Raw genomic sequence first — 17,890 nt, 5'->3', positions numbered from 1 at the left:
CTTACAAGGGTCCTTCACCCAGGCCAAATTCACCCTTCTGCATTTGATTTCTTTTTGCTTAAGGTAAATACATTATTTTAAATTAACCAGACTCTCTAATCAACACTTCGTAGCTGCAGTGCTTGCTTCGTCACTGTCTTAAATTTGCATGTCTAAAACTTGCACATCTAAACCTTTTTTACAAAAAGGAGCTATTTTTACATCTTTAAATCTTCCTGTTCCTGCACATCTATTCTGTTAATTCTGAAGCACTTGTACTGAGCAAACTGGCTGCCATCCAGCCAACAGCTTGCTGGAAACAGTGGAATATCTCTTCCCGCAAACCTGATGCTGCAGAAGCCGTTCGCAAAACCCTAGTTCTTGCCATGGGCTGTTTTCAGATGCGTCTTGGGCTCCTAATGTAGTCCTAGATAAACAGAGAGCAATCGAGCAAAGCTTTGTGCCCAAGCGCCTTCTCACTCAGCATGCTTCTGGAAATGAGATTAGCAGGAGCAAACGTTGCTGTTGACTCTCCTCTCAAACAGCTCCTTCTCAAAAAGCCAATAAAACTATTACCGCACCATTACTTTCTGGCCTTGGACCAGATGTGACCTCATTCAGCTTTGTGCTTAGCAGGGTCTTGTTAAATCTAAGCCTGAAAGTGGTAGGTCTGATTCTTGAGCTTCTCTGGATGCTTGGGATGCAGGTGGAACTGGTGGGTGCTTTTGCAACAGATGTACCTGTTGGCGTGGGAGTTTGAGTGGGTCTTGAGGTGCGTGTTATGGGTGCAGAGTTTACTGCAGAGATGGAATTCTCTGAAGAGATGGAAATCTCTGAAGTGCTGGACAAAGTTTGGTGTCTGAACCAGTTCTGGAGGCTTTGTGCAGATTTCTTTCATGCAAACTTCCCTAGCTCAGATTTTGCAGAGTCAGTAGATGGATTTTTTGAGTTAAGGGGCTCTTAAGAAAGGTCTGGTCCTTTCCCTCAGAGGCTGCCAGGTTCCCTGACCTGTCGTGACCATCCACATCTTTGTCTGCCAGCATGTGTGGGCCACGTTTAGATGTGGTGCAGGGGGTTCATCCACTCAGGAGTGGCTTTGGGGTGCCTTGGCTCTGCCCCATCGTGAACACAGCCTGCTTACGCTGCCTAGCTGTGAGCATGTTTGATGAAAGCGTACAAGCAGCAGAGGTATTTCTAGTCCCTGGTTCTTGCTTTTCTAGGCTATCACCATTACCATTGTGTTTGGTTTTGGAGAGAGAAAATGGTTTATAGGGGAGCATGCCATGGTAGACCTTCAGGTAAGGGCAGGCACTGCAGGTACCCACGACTTCCCTGGTTAAGAGCAGTTCAGCTGTGGCCACACCGGTGGGCTGCTCCCAACAGCTCTTGGGCTTGAGTTTGTGTTTGCTGAATTTTTTTTTAACACCCTGGCCAGTTTGCACTGTGGTATTTGCTTTTGACTTTAATTTTTCAAGGTGCTCTTCAAAATAGGCTTAAGAAGCTTTTACAAATGAGGCTGCCACCCAGGAGAGAGCTGGGGTTGTTTAGCCTGGAGAAGAGGAGGCTCAGGGGGTACCTTATCACTCTCTACAACTACCTGAAGAGAGAGAAGTAGAGAAGTTGTAGAGAGAGTTGTAGAGAAGTGGGTGCTGGTCTCTTCTCCCAAGTGACTAGCGAAAGGACAAGAAGAAATGGCCTCAAGTTGTGCCAGGGGAGCTTTAGATTGGATATTAGGAAAAACTTCTTCACCGAAAGGGTTGTCAGACACTGGAACAGGCTGCCCAGGGAGATGGTTGAGTCACCATCCCTGGAAGTATTTAAAAGACGTGTGGATGAGGCGCTTAGGGACATGGTTTAGTGGTGGACTTGGCAGGGTTAGGTTTACGGTTGGACTTGATGGTCTTAAAGGTCTTTTCCAACCTAAATGCTGCTTGATTCTATCCCACCCTGCTCCTTTGCAGGTTGGGAAGAAGAGCCACGACATATTTTTAGAAGGTGGCATTGGGGAAAAAAAAAATCAAAAGCAGGTGGAAGAAGGTGTCCTTTTAAAGCCCAAGGCAGGATGGTTGTGGCTATTTAGGGTACGTTCCCACAGTGGGTCCTGTTACCCGATGGTAACCGTGGTGAGATGATGCAGTCCAGCCCCTGCACGCAAACCCTGGCATCGCCTTTTGGACCGTGTGCAGTGGGTAATGCACAACTGATTTACCATTAGCGCTGAATTATGGATTAACTTGGCCCTGGAGAAAACATGTTTTGAGAAAGCAACAGCAGCACTAAAATTAATGAGCAAGAGAGGTAATGAAACATTAGTCCCATTCAAAAAAAAAAAAGGCAATATAAATATGATAAGAGAGTGCTTCATATTCAATTTAATTAACCTTTGGTTAATAGGTTAAATAATTAAGCTGAATTAATTAAACTAGGTAGAAAGAAATTAAGTGTTTAGTTAAAGTGAATCACCTTGTTCCACATTATAAAACAAGTATTACTGTGTGTCAGGTTTTTATTATTGTCACTGTAGGACAGGATTTATGATCTGACATAATTGTTATTCTGAGAAATGTGACATAAAAAGAGATGAAAATAATTAAGCAGGCAGCATAAAGGACGTGTATTAAACCTGGTTTGTGTATTAAACCTGGTTTGTGTATTAAAACAAACGATTACAGCCAAAGTGATAGGGAGCACATTATAACCAGTGAGAAAAATTAGCTGTAATGAATATTTGTAAGCTGTATTGAGTATTAATATCTTTTAAACATAAAATCACATCCATCTTGTAACCAGGGAAAACCTTCTCATTACTTACCCAGTTAAAGTTAGTTAAGGCTGGAGGAACTTTTAATTCAGGTGGTTTTAACCAAAAATCGTGTAGTGATATCAGCTTTGGTCTAGCTGCACCAGGAAAGGAGGAGGAAAAGGAAAGAAGTCCTCATTTTCAAAGCAATTTTTCCAATTTATCAAGCCTTGTGAATCCTCCAAAACTTCTTTGCAGTTTTATTTCACTCAGTACATCAGCAAAAAGATGATGCATTTCAGCTTGAAGACAAAACTTAAGACCTATAAACTGCCATTTTTTGTACCTAAACCGTCTAAATTTATTCATCTCCCCTTCCAGTAACTTCAATGGGAGTTGTATCATCCCCATATCTCCATAACCCATCAGGATTTGGACTGTTAAAAAGCTCCTAAATAACTATGGAACTTGACAGATCCGTTATTTAGGTATCTTGAATCTCGTGTGGGATTTATCTCCTGACAGGGCACTCTAAACTACCACGAAATTCCCTAATGAAAATTTTTCTGTAGAAGAGTCTTTGTAACATCGTCTCTGTAGGAAAACTGATACCAGGTATTTATTGTTTTCAGTTCCTAGACTTTCCTGTTTGTATTTTTACAGCTACTGACACAAACATCTTTTAAACCCCCTTAATTACACTTACAGCCTTATGAAAGTAACGTCAGATCATCAAGGTAAATGTAGTGAGCAAAACAGGAAAGGATCAGTGACTTGGCTTTGACTATAAGAAATGACATAAACTACTTTTTGTAGTGAAAAAAGACAAGACTTTTTACCAGAATGTCTTAGGCTAAGAAGTTTTCTAACATAAATCATCAATTGTGTTGGAAAGTTAGATGCTGCTGCTGAATTACATTGTTTCTGGTAGCAGAAAGATGAAATATAGTGGAAGAAAGAAAGTGATTATTATGCCATCCATCTCCTAACTGTAAACCTCCCTGTACTTTAATATCCAAGTTCACCTGGGGTGTTGAATTAGGAATATTCTTAATCACGGTAAATTCAAAGTTCATCTCATGCTGTATTGTTAAAAACAGGTGCACATAAATTTGATCATGCAAAAAATGTCACAGAAGGTGAAGGAACGGTCCTTTTATGGTACACCAAACTCAAATTCCTCATGGTGGTCTTCCAATGCAGGATTAATTAAAAAAAATACTAACATCAAGTATCCTTTCTACTTACGAATGTCTCACAGGTTTGCATAATCTCTTATTGAAGCTATTACTGGAATGCCTTATAGATCAAAATCATTAATTCAACATTAATTCCCTTAAAACATTTTCAAAGCCTTAATTTCAGTAATTTGTAAGTTATTTGCCTGCCACAGTGCACTGTCTTCTTGTAATCAGTATTTAATAACCTGTACAGTTTAATCCCAACGTAACCTATTTGGCAATGACAAATTAAATTGAAAAACCCCGCTGTAAATCTAGATGGTACACTGTGATGCTTTTCTTACTATCCTAATTCCTTGCTGGAAAAAAGACAGTCTTGCCTTCCTCTAATCCTTACATGAGTTGTTTTTCAAAGGGGAGATTATCATTCTCTTCTTTACTTTTCTATATAGCTTAGTGAGGGCTGGACCAGATCAGTGAAGAGTCAAATCCAACATCTCATAAGTAATGTACCAAAATCTTGTATAATTGAAGAGCAAGCAGATATTCACCGTTTCTCTCTACTGAGATGGTCACGTGGCTTCAATACATGATCCGCTATATAAGCATCTTGGGGAAACTCAGCCGCTTTGCTGCAGACCACCGCTTACTTTTTGGACAGGTTACTTGCAGGTTTCTCTGCAGGTCAGCTGTGTGCAGAAGGCTCCTGTGGTTGTGATTTATCATTTATGAAGAAGTTTCTTCCATCCTTGTTTGAGAGCTGAAGCAACACGTGTTGACTCTGGCCAGGGTTTTGAGGTCTGCACTGCATGTTTTTGCTGAGGCTCTACATTTTTCCTGTGGATTTGCTGATGTGACTAGCCCTGGCTGTCTACAGCCCTTTCAAGCATGCCGTCACTCAAGCCCCCTCCCTGGACTCTCCTGGGCAGGAGGCTCCCCAGCAGCAGAAGGCCACTATCGCTCCCTCATCTGATCTTTGGAAGCTTGTCAAGGGCTTGCTGTGGGGCAGGAGCTATTATTGCACAGAGGTCCATCGGTCCCATGGATCTACCAAGGTTTAGGAGGGATACCTGGGCTGGAAGTATTCACCCCTGAACTACCCCCGCTTCTGTGCTCTCCTGCAATGACCTGGACAAATGTCCACCAGGGAACTGGTGGCATGCGCCTCTCCAGTGGCTTCTCTTGTATAGTCCATAGTAACAGTGTTTCTCTACACATGGTAGTGAAGTCAAAATGGCACCGACTTCCCCATAAACAGTGTGAGGTCACCAAGGACATGGTGACAAGCAGTAGCTGGAAGAAAACAAGCACGGCTGTGGCCAGCCAAGCCTACAATTGTATCTATCTTTGGATGCAGGGACTCATCCTAGGAGCCCAGGGCAGGATCTTCAATAAAATCATTGCCCGGATCCAGGATTTTGGCAGCATTGTTTGTATACATCTGGATGCCACAGACAGGTCCAGCTCCGTGCACTACGTTTGGAACAAGGTACTGGTCATTCTGCCAGGGTTGGAGCCCATTCTTATCGGAGGGCAACAGATGGATTAAAGGAAGTGAACAGTATCTACAGATCCTTTAGAATTATTAATATCTCATCAACAGTGACCTTTCTATCTGGGTTTTAAAGGAAGAAAAGGTTATACTGGAAAACCAATTGGGGAATAGTAATTGGGAACATAGAGAATTTTTTCTTTAGTTATTACTTAACTCATTTGGAATTACTTTTAATTAGGAAGGAGTAACGTTGGTAGGTATCTGCAGAGAATCCACCTGAGTTGTACTTTACTGGAATATTTGAAACTCAATGTGGCATCTGGGCGTTTGCGCTAGCTGGGAAAGCAGAGCAGTACAGTCAGTGCAAAAGATGCTTCACAAATTATTTTGTTTTGAATGTTGTGTTATAAAACTGATTAATCCCTTCTTTACTTGGCCGTATCTCTTGGGTATCGGAAGCGGAAAGGTATCAGACAGTTTTATGTGGGGCTGGAGAGATGACTTTTTACTAAAAAAGTTTGTTTTTCAACTTGAATAGAAATGAGTGTTTCAGAAGAACTAGATCCCTCTTATTATTGTGTTTCTCTGTGATAGCCATTGCTGTAATTTATACACCATGAGGCTCTGCCTGTGGTGAAGCCCTTGCAGCAGTATCTGTCTTCTGCGTGCATCCCTGGTAACTACAGAACTGGGATGCCATGAAGGGCCTCCTCCCTCCTCCACCCCCTCGCAGCACCCCTTTCCTCCAGGATGGAAAAATTGCTGAAGACCATTAAAAAACTGACTTTTAATCCACAGGTTTGTTTTATGGGGTATGCATTTTCCAGTGCAGATCTCCCTCATCCTGGTTATCCCGGGAGAGTGGGGAGCTCCATGCTCCCCAGCCTGGCTGCTGCCTCCTTCCTTCACCCTGTCCACAGGGACACCAGCTCATGAGACAGGTTGGGTTGACATGTTGGTACCTCTGATGCCTACAGGTGCCCATTGGGCTTCACTTCCAGTTCCTCAGATGCCCTGCCTGACCGACACCGTGGCCTCACCAGCAGCTAGGTTGGCCAAGGGCTGTCCCTTCTCAGCACTATGGGCTTTTTATCACTTTTAAAGCAAGTTAGCATGAAACTTTTAGCAGATTGAACACCATTAGTTGTAGAAGAATAATTAGAAAAATCTTCCCTGCTCGCAGGATTGTACAGCTGGAGGTGCCAGAGTCACCATCACTGGAGGTGTTCAAAAAACGTGTGGATGTGGCACTGTGGGACATGGTTTAGTGGGCATGGTGTTGATGGTTGGACTTGATGATCTTACAGGTCTTTTCCAACCTTAATGATTCTGTGATTCTGTGTAATGTTTTGTCCCATGTGTTAGTCAAAATCACAGCAAAACATTATTCACAGGTTTGGTATTTTTAACTCTTTGCTGCCTGGGAAATGTCTTCCCTTTACTGTTTTTCAACTAAATTAGTTTTGGGTCCTGTAAAAAAGATAAAAAAGATATGATGTTTCTTTTCTGGAAGTCAGATGGACAAGTTTTTAAGCTCCCAGGCAGGCAGCATTTCACATGGGGGATCATATGCCATTTCCATATGTGTTTTGTGTTTTAACACAGCTCTTCTATGTGGTTTCAAAAAAGTGGTGCAGTCACTAAGTGCTTAATGTGAGTTCTTGTAGCTTATTTCAATCACCCAGATTGGGAACATTTTGGTTATAAAGGAACAAATAAGCTTTGTTTAGTCAATGACCACCTAGAAAACTTGAACATTTCTGGATTAAATAATACTTGAAGTTCCAAACTGAGTATTCAGTAAATGAGAGGGAAAAGAAACCTGATACCTTTTGAGTCTTCATTTGACTAATTTAAGAGAAATCTATAAGTTACAACCAGTGTGAGAGAGAGTCCACATTACACAGTTACTCTGCGGTGGATGGCTGACTTTCCCAAGAAAAATTGAGTGGAGGAATTCATGCCCTAAGGCCTGTATTTACTACTTGAGGAGTAAGTTAGATATTTAGGGATGCCATTATTTACAGGATCAATATCACTATTTAGCCAGATGGCTGGCCAAGCACGGACAAATATTGTCTGCTATACATTTATCCATCTATCGATCTACCTCGGCACCCGTTTTGCTGATCAAACAGACAGCTATAGCAGGACCAGGAGCAACTTATTCCTAGTTTCACCGCATCCGTAATAGGATTTGTCTCACATAACTTCCCACTGAAAAGCTACGTGAGCAGTTAGCTTGAGCAAACGTGGAGCCCTGTGGGAAGAGCCGAATGGATTCACCCCATCTATTTTAGGCAGGACCCATCACCTCCTGGGAGTGCCTACCCCAGATAAATGCAACCCACATCCCCTCCTGCCTCCCAGTCTGTCAACATCAGAGAACCATGATAACCCTTCAGCAAAGTATTGCATTACTGAAAGCAGAAAACGCAATTTTAGTAGAGATGAGTCAAAGTGAAGAGGATGGATACAAAATTTTTCCACATTCAGAATATTCAGTGGAGGATGCAGAGACATTTTTGCAGATCTACTCCAGAAAATATGCAGAGTACTTCATGTCAGTCCAAGCTGTTGCTCACTTGCTAGGAAAGTGTGATCTAGTAAAGGGCTTATATTGATCAGAGGGCGATGACCCACAGCTCCTCACCTCCACGCAAAGCAGGAACGACTCCAGTGAGACAGGTAAAGCTAATGAAAAAGAAATGAGTGTTAGCTGCAGATGGATCCAAAGATGGAGAAGGAAGATGTTTTGAAATTTTGAGTGAGATGTCATTTTAAAAATCTAGGTGATTAATAGAAAAACCCCTGACATGAGACATTTACTGGGCTTGTTCTACACCAAGGTGTGCTCAGCGGGAGGATATGGAGATTCACGTGCTGAAGGTCCCATAAAACCTGGGTGGGAGTGGGAGATGCTTTCTGGGAACCAGCCAGGGCACGGCAGAAATGCAACAGCCAATTTTTGCAGAGTAAGACCAAGAGCAACGTACTCAAATTTATGTTGTTTATCTCCCCACCAGATGGATGGTGAAATGTGGCTGTGCTGGGGATGGGGCTGCTTGCCAGGCAGCCAGTCTCTCCCTGCATCCAGTGCTTGCCACCGTATCAGGCCTGCCATCGCCTTCACCACCCGTGAAGGTCTGATTTAATGCACTCAGCAGCCAGGTTGCTAAAGAGCATTGCTGGCTTGTGACCAAACCTGACCAGCCATGGGGTTGGTTTTTTTGCGATACAGTTCCAAGAAGACAAAAGAGACGAGGGCTCTCAGTTTTCACCTGGCAATATAGTTGTCACCCCTGTTGATAAACAGATGGTTTGAAACCATCCTGTTTTTTCTGGAAATGGGCAAGGACTCTCTAGACAAATATATGTAATGCTTGGGGAGGGCAGTCCGCGCAGTGGAGGCAAAATACACAATGAACCTTTGGTGTCTTGAAGATGATCACCCAAGACATCTGTCATACAGCTCCATCCCTCCATGCCCCGAGGACGGGCTGGTCCAAGCGGCACAGCTTGGGCAGTGCGCAGAAGGGAGGAAGCCTCCCTGGCTCTCACACAGTGCTTCTCCAGGCTGACATAGGGCAGGAGATGGGCTATATCTGTAGCTATGATTATTAATGTTTTCATCTAGGAATTGCTAGATTGACTTTGGAAAAGCTGGACTACATATTGAGGGTAGGAGGGGGGAAAAAAGTTTGGTTTTGTTTTTCTATTCTATTCTATTCTATTCTATTCTATTCTATTTGATATATCCTACCTGGGGTAAATTACGGGCTGAGTTTCTTTTCTCTCCGGACATGAAGGGCAGTTGGCACCAGGGTTGGGTGAGCTGTGATTTGGTATTATCTCAAAAGAAAGCATCACTGAGCCTAACAAAAATGCTCATTTAGCAAAGCGTGTAAGCATGAGTAGACCTATTGGCCTCAGCTGGTTTTAGTCTGCATCTGAAGTCAGACAAAAAAAAGCATTGCTATAAAGTGCGGAAGAGGAATTTGACTAAAGCCGCTGTAATAAATAATCTTGTGACAGGCAAGTTGTGCAAATTAGATGAATGTAGACAAAGAGGGTGGGAACCATCTGGCCAAGCTTCGAGGTGGGTGAGGTAGTTCAGACACCTTTGTGCCACCCTGGGTTCACATTACAGTCCATCAGTGGAAAGCCATGGGCCACCTCCTTCCCCATCATCCATCTCCTAACCTGTGGTCCACCTCCTCTTCTGTGGTCCACCTCCCCCTCCGCAGTCCACCCCAACGTGGAGGAAGCAGAGCCAGTGTGGTAGAAGGCCACCGTGGATGAGCAGGGGACACTGGGCTGACCTCGAAGGCAACAGGCAAGTGCACAGGCGGTAGACGTGGGGAACTAAAGACAATGGGAATATAAAGGCATTGCTCCAGCTTGTGGGGATAAAGATGTTGGATGGATATCCAGTGAGCAGATGACTCAGTCCCTGCAGCTAGGACCCTTGGTGGCTTTGCCCTCCTGCACTCTCAGATGATGCATCCACGGTCTCCTCCATGGCTACATGTGCCTTTTCACATGTTATAATTTACTTGTCATCTTTGACTGATTAAGACTTTTAAGATGATGGCTATCTGAGACTGGATTACAACCCTAGCTCTCCTTTATACAATATTTCCTTAATTTGTTTAGTCATAAGGATGATGTAAATAACTGAGAAATGGGGCATTTTAAAATTGAAGTCAGTCTTCTGAATGTCTTTGTGTGTATCACCACAGAAGGTAGGATTTCCTTATTACTGCAGAAGTATATCCAATCCAAATCACATTTTGTCACCTGCAGATGTATGATGAGCTGCGTTTCACTGTGGCCTTCGTTGGCACTTGGGCTTGTGTAATTCTAAACTTGTGAATAATCCCAGCGATTTTCAATATTGCAAATATTTCTGTTTGATGGTAAACGTCCCTGGGTATTTCAGTGGAGTGTGAGAGTAGACAGCTAAAAATCCTCTGCTGTACCCATTGAAGTGGTGTAACCAGGCGGAAACCCCACTGAGCCGAAAAATGCCCCTTGCTCAGGAAAAGCACTCTGCGCCTGCGTGCTTCCAATGCTTCGTGGTGGGACATCTCCCAGAGAGGTGGTAGAGCCGTGGGTGGGAGAGCCTGAGGTGGGTTTCCTCTGTTACCCACTGGAGGTCTGACCAAAAGCTCACTCGAGATAAAAGTGCCATTTATTTTTGCGAGATTTTTAATCTTTTTCCTGTTAAATGCACTCTTTTAGAAGAGGACACTCAGGATATGAATTAATTTAGCTGAAGAATTTAAGTGGTGGGACACAAAGTTCCTGGACTTTTCCATTTCATCTCCATTTTAGGGATGAAGTTAAACCAGGTTTTTCCTTGGTTTAATCCTGGCCTTGGATGCAGAGTAGGAGCAGCCAGAGCAGTCAAGCCTGAAATACCATCCTGGTGTGTAAACTAGGCTGGATGCTGATAGACAGTGTGTGAGAAGCAACGTGGAAAGCTTATAGCGGTCTATATGGGTGGCAGCGTGGCACTGCGCAGGTGTCAGCTGTGCACATCTGGTTTGCACGAAAATTCATCAGCACCAGGCTGGAGAGGAGATGCCTGCAAGTTTTCCTGGTGGGTACGTGGAGGTTTCCCTGCTCCGTGTGGAAACAGCAAGGGGAATTACCACTCCTCAGCCCCGGGCTGTCTAAACGAGCTCAATAAAAAGCAGCCGGTCGCTGCTGTGAAGTGACACGTGCAGCAGCGCTGGGCAGGGATGTGAGGATCTGGTCGGCATTTGTCGAGAAAGCAGATGTGATGCTGTGGAAATGAGGGAAAGTTGAAGCTGTGCAAGGCTGGTGTATATTGTACAAATTCAGCACAAGCGAGAACCGAACATATCCACTGCTTTTTGCAACATGCAGTTTGTTCTGACGATCACTTTTGTCTTCTTTTTTTCTTTTTTCTTTTTTTTTAGTTGTTTTTAGTCTTTATTTTTTACCTTCAGGGAATGCTTTAATAGCAATTTCACAGGAATTCAGTTTTGGGTTTGTTTGTAATAAATGTTGTCATTGGAGTGAAAAAGGAATCCACAGGAGCAATTACTGGTCACGACAGAATGAATAAATGAATGAATTATCTTCAGCTTTATTATTATTTTCATGTGCATAATGATGACACAGGCTGGTGCACTGACTACAGTGTGTTTAGAGGAGGAAGAAAAATTCTCTGAAGGCCTGTGGGAGATAATGAGTTCGAACCTCCCTCTGAAAACGGTGTATTTTTCTCATGTGGTAACCTCAGTGCTAAGTCCTGAGGATGAAAAGGTTCCCACAGATGACACCAGAGGAGACAGAAATCAGACTACCTTGGAAAGGGAGGAAGAATATTCTTCCCCTGACCTTCACATGGGCTAAAGCAACTGTGCTGGCTCCTTTGTGTTGCAATCGTTTGACTCTCTGCCACAAGTTGCTAAAACAGAGCAGAGATAGAGCCAACCTCTGTAGCAGTTTGGCACTATAATTAGCTCCCTTTGACAGAAAATGCCCCGAGTTTGGCTTAATTATGGTCAGTTGATGTTCTTGCTATTTCTTTACTATTTCAGTAGGAGGATGCAGGTGTTCCTGAGTTCCAGGACCAGCGAGCATCAATAACCACAGCAACAACACAAATGCCATGTGCTAACTCTAGAGAAAGTACAAAAAAGTTACTTCCAACACAGAAATTATCAGAATAAGGGAGAAAATAATATCCTTGTGGTCACTTTGCTTTCCTGCCTTCAGCAAAGTTTTTTGTGTCCCTCTTCAAACCTCTTCTCCTCCCTGATTTTCTGCTGTAGCTTCAAAGAGTCAGGGAGGTCCTGCAGCTTTGATAGCTTCCTTCAGACTGAACGAGCTGCAGAGTCTTTTTGTGCCCACCTGATCCAACTGGAGGATTTCAGAAGTGTATGAATTCTTTGCTCAAGAAAGGTCCGTCCTAAAGCGTCTTGCACTTCCTGAGGATAAAAACCTGGTTTTGCTTAGTTGCATGGTCCTCTTTTTTTTGGCTAAACCTGCAAAGGACCTTCTCCAGCCAAAGCTGTTCAGCAGAACAGCCCTGGGAGAAAAGCCAAACAGTGAAGCAGCTGTGACATCTAGTGGCACTTGCGGCTATTTCAGTACAGAGACACACACTATAAATATAACCATATTGATCAAAAGGACAAGCCTTCATGACCAACCTGCGCTTTTCCTTTTCCTTTTTTCTGCAGGAAAAAAAATTTCATCATTTTAGTCATGTGGTGACTATACTTCCCATGGAGGAGTAGGCATGGTCAGCCATCCACTGCTTTTTCTCTGCTGCAACTGAGTTTGAAAGGTTTCCCAGAATACAGGAATAGAAGAAATCGCTTTAAAAGAGAGATTTGAATGTCATTAATTCTGTCTGTTTTCACCAGTGCCAAGGCAACTTCAGGCACAAATAGAAAAATATATTAAACAATGTTAAAAATGTAAGATTAGGGATATTTAGCGAAAGCTGATTCTGCATGTGTGTGTATTTGTGTGTGATTGATATAATAGATGAAGATGTGTCTGCAGCTTTTAAGGATATATATAGTCAGGGGGGATCTCACAGTGACCACAAGGTCTCAAGTGCTGCAACTGGAGTGACTTCACTGCTGGTGCTCCAAATTTAACTGCAAGTATGTGAAACGAGGATTAGCCCCTGTGTACTTCATTTAGACATTTGTCTACATTTTGTGGACATACAATTTTAAGAACTAATCCTGAAGCAAAGAATTTCAGTAGAACATTAACGTGGTCCTGCAGAGCTTTGCACAGTGACAATGCTGAGTCAGTGAGATTTCAGCAAATTAAAAAACCACAAAGAAAAATCTTCACTTTACAAAGAAGCTGGGTACTTTTTATGCTGTCAGTTATTTTTGCAAGGACAAAGGTGACTTCAGCACAAAACCCCTCCAATTTGAGCAAAATACTTTTTTCTTTAGGTACAAGACAAATCCTCCTGTGGGATAAATCTATATTTATATTTTATTCTGGGGTTGCTAAGCCTCCAGAGAAACGGTAGACAGAACTTCTACTCTTCATCAATTCCACAATGCCTGAAAACAAAAGCAATTTTAGCACAAAAAAGTCCAAAAGATGCTTTTGTGAAGCTGCTGTAGCCAGCACCGGGATTTGCAGACTGTGCAGGTGACCTGTCTCACTACTGCAAATGCTCTGCTGGCATTCAATAAAAGATAGTAAAAACGTGTAATTTGTCAGCTCAGCATTTCTTAAGTCTTCAACATATATTCAGAATTAAATAAGAGTTGGAACTGAGCTTTGCTTTGCGGTTTCATACTGAAAGTGCGTCTCCAGGGGAGGTAGGTGAACGTCAATGTAACTAAAGGGATATCTGCTAGAGGGAGAGGTTTATCAGCTGGGGCTAATAAAAGCCACCAGTTCCCGCTCCAGGACCGCCCAGCCCAGCCAAGTGGTCATCCCGAAGGTGTCCTAGTGATTTCCTCATGAAATAGCAGATGATGAAAATGACGGGGCAATAAGGGAAGATGGAATTAGCTGAATCTGCTGCTTTGTGTGGTGAAGGAGCTTGTTCCATGTGTTTTCTGACCTCTGGGGACACAGGACCAGACCTGATCCATTATAGGCTGTGCTAGATTTAACTACGCTAGATTTAACTTCTTCTTTGATGTGGCTTTCAGGTGTGCAGAGAGAGGTTGTTCCCACTCCTTACCACCCTCTTGTTTTCTGATGCTGATTTTCAAAAGTATGGCTTTCTTAAACCCCACAGGGGTAAAAAAATAAAATTGCTCCATGCCTAATTATGCAGAGACAGAGGAACCAAAGTGTTTCAGGGCTACTGAGGTCAAACGGGAGCTGCCGATTTCCACCGCTGCAGCTCTGGCCCTTAGACATCAGGGTTGCACCAGCTTTCAGCTTCGCTCATGCTGAGCTGCACCCCACAATCCTGAAGCCTTAAACACCAGCATGGCCTCCAGGGCAGGAAAGGTGAGTTTATTTATCACAGGGATTCATTGTTACTCAGTGGAAGTCTCTTTCAGGGTAAAGATTTATGAGCCAAGTTGGGAGGGAGTGTTGATCTGCTTGAGGGTAGGAAGGCTCTGCAGAGGGATCTGGACAGGCTGGATGGATGGGCTGAGGCCAACCGGATGAAGTTCAATAAGGCCAAGTGCCGGGTTCTACACTTCGGCCACAACAACCCCAGGCAACGCTACAGGCTTGGGGATGAGTGGCTGGAAAGCTCCCCCGCAGAAAAGGACCTGGGGGTGTTGATCGACAGCCGGCTGAATATGAGCCAGCAGTGTGCCCAGGTGGCCAAGAAGGCCAACGGCATCCTGGCCTGTATCAGAAATAGTGTGGCCAGCAGGAGTAGGGAGGTGATCATGCCTCTGTACTCGGCTCTGGTGAGGCCGCACCTCGAATACTGTGTTCAGTTTTGGGCCCCTCACTACAAGAAGGACATTGAGGTGCTGGAGTGTGTCCAGAGAAGGGCGACGAAGCTGGTGAGGGGTCTGGAGCACAAGTCTGATGAGGAGCGGCTGAGGGAGCTGGGGTTGTTCAGCCTGGAGAAGAGGAGGCTGAGGGGAGACCTTATCGCTCTCTACAACTACCTGAAAGGGGGTTGCAGAGAGGTGGGTGTTGGTCTCTTCTCCCAAGTGACTAGCGACAGGACTAGAGGAAATGGCCTCAAGTTGCGCCAGGGGAGGTTCAGGCTGGATATTAGGAAAAAGTTCTTCACTGAGAGAGTGGTGAAACACTGGAATAGGCTGCCCAGGGAGGTGGTAGAGTCACCCTCCCTGGAGGTATTCAAGGAGCGTGTGGATGTGGCATTGTGGGATGTAGCTTGATGGACATGGTGCTGTGTGGTGTTGGGTGGGTTGTGGCTTGTTATTGTTGTTGTGTGGCGTGGGTTTTGTGGGTTTTTTTTTTGTGGGTTTTTTGATGTGTGGTTTTTTTTTCTGTTTTTTTTTTTTTTTTTTTTTTTCCCCCCAGGTTGGACTCGATGATCTTACAGGTCTTTTCCAACTGTACTGATTCTGTGATTCTGTGATTCTGAGCCAAACCCAATTCCTTACGACAGATGGACAAGCCACGAGGAGAGGCTTTCCTGGCGTAGGCATTTCAAGGGACCTACATTCCATTTTGCTCCCGTGTCTTCCTGGATGGCAGAGGCTCTGCAGGATCCTGTATCCTGCTCCAACACCAGAAGAACCTCATGCAGGGTCACTGAGAGCAGAATTTGCCCCCAACTGCTGTTTTCCCTTTGTGAACCCCTCCCATTTTCAGATCTGCTCCATTCCTGATGACCAGCAGGGCAACCTGATCATCTGGAAGAGCAGGTCTCCAAGACATGAACATTTCCAGGCACCGTAGGGCAGCCCCAGGTCTGACAACTGTGTTTTTAATAAACGGGATCGTTGTGCTTGGCTGCCCTGTCTCCAGGAGGGAGAAAGGTAGTGGGACGTGTACAGCTGCTCCAGCTACAGCCCAGTGAACTGCTACAAAAGCCCATCAAATGCCAAGCTTTTCTTTAAGACCTGGAGTTGCTGAAGCATTTCTGGCAAAATTTAGTGAATAAAATGAGTAAGCTCTGATAAGCCCCTGATACGTGACAGAGCCACGCTTGCTTCATATCACACAGCAAAGAGGAAAAAAAGGTATTTAGATGAAGATGACCACAGGTCTTCAGCAGCATCTTCCTTCCTAGAGAAATCCAAGCCATGATGGACTTGAAAGGGTCAGTCTGGGGCTGGCGGGTGTCCATCCTTGGGGACTTCCCCCTAAAGTGCTTCTGATGTTGATGTTGTGACCCCAGCTGGTGCCAAGCTGAAATTTGAGCCCCTGTTTGTGAAGCACCATAGAAATGTCAGGCTCTTTAGAAATACCAAGCCATGGCACTGCTGAGGGAAGAAGGGCGTAGTGTTTGTGCGCTTATTTATTTTCATTTGGCACTACTAATACTGAACACCACCCCCCACCCCCCACCCCCCCATACTAATAGCAATACCACAAAAGTTTGCATGATGTTTCAGAAGCAGAGACCAGAATATAAAATTTGTTTGCTGAAAGCAGTATGGGGATTGCGCAGAAAAGGAGCAAGTGAGATGACACCACTAACACGCGCCTTTCCCTCCCTGCTGTAAACTCTCAGCTGGTCCTTATCTCTGCTGTCTGCAGTTACACCAGAAGTCCCAGTAAGCCCATTTCTAACTAATTCCTTAGCAGATGCTCTCAGCCATAGCTCTGTTACTGCAAAATCACAGGCGGTATGGAAAAAAAAAGTGGGTGAAAGCACAAGTGTGGCTAATCCCTCCAGAGGGAATCCTCACCTCTGATTTTCTCTGTGCTTTCTACAAAGGAAAGGCGAGCAGTGGGCCATCACCTCCTGGTGACTCTCCCAGGGCTGAGATGCTGGGACTATTTTTGCTTACAACCTGTAAATTAAAGTATAGAAAACCCACAAACTAGTCTGTTTTTAGAAGGGTCAGCACCCTTAACTGCTGGAAGCTGGATACAGGTGAGGCCAGGGTTTAGCTTCATGCTTGGGTCCCTGCTTTGATCCCAGGGAGATGGCGGGGAATGACCAATTTATTTGCACATTCTTAACTTCTAGTAATAAGAGGTGATGATGCCACTACAGCTGACAAGATGCATGAGGATTTCAAGCTGCAGCGCTGTTTCAGTGAGGGTAAGAATAGGAGACAGTGAGCAAACATCAGCTGGTGCCAGGAGCATAGGTCCGGAGTCATCGCTGATGAAAGTAAGGGCTAAACCAGCTGAAGAGCTTGTCCCTAGGTTAGCAATCCCCTGAACACAGGCTTTCCCTCGAGGGATGGCCTTCCTGCTAAACGTCCCTGCTGGAAACTGCATTTATCGAAGGGATGTCTTTAACTCTGGCCAGCACCAGGAGACAAATCTGTTTCTGATTCTGAGTGGGAAGTCTGGGGTATATTTTACGCTATTGAATATCTACCCACAAAGTCCATTTTGTGGCTTTACCAACTGTGTTGTTTGTACAGCTGCCAGGCTAAATACAACCGCAAGTTTTTTAATACATCTGAATTTACCATACGGATCAAGTGTGTGACTCTTGCCATCATCCCAAAGGATTTCTGCCTGGCGTGAAGTTCACCACAAATTTCGTGGCATAAGGGGCTGCAGTCTCAGGGCAGTGAGCAGCCGGGAGGGAAATGATGGAGCACGGCTCTTGCTGGCACCAAAATGTCCTTGAACGGAGCTCCAAACAGACCTTTTATCCTTGCTCCACGGAGGGGAATGCCACTTCTTACTTCCCATTTAATATGCAATCACTATTTGGAAAACTTTGAGGTTTGCTGTCTTTATGCCATCATCAGGGTGCACGTCCTGTTATGGAGAGGTCTTCAGGAACATGACGTTCCTGACCAGCATTTTCTTCAGCTCAGAGCTAAGTGCAGACAGTCCAGGCACTTCATATTCCTGGGCAGTTGTGCTGTAGTGAATGCGGAAGAACTTGGGGTG

Source organism: Gavia stellata, chromosome 5, assembly GCF_030936135.1.
Source record: "Gavia stellata isolate bGavSte3 chromosome 5, bGavSte3.hap2, whole genome shotgun sequence".
NCBI classification, from domain to species: domain Eukaryota; kingdom Metazoa; phylum Chordata; class Aves; order Gaviiformes; family Gaviidae; genus Gavia; species Gavia stellata.
This window is presented reverse-complemented; position numbering follows the sequence as displayed.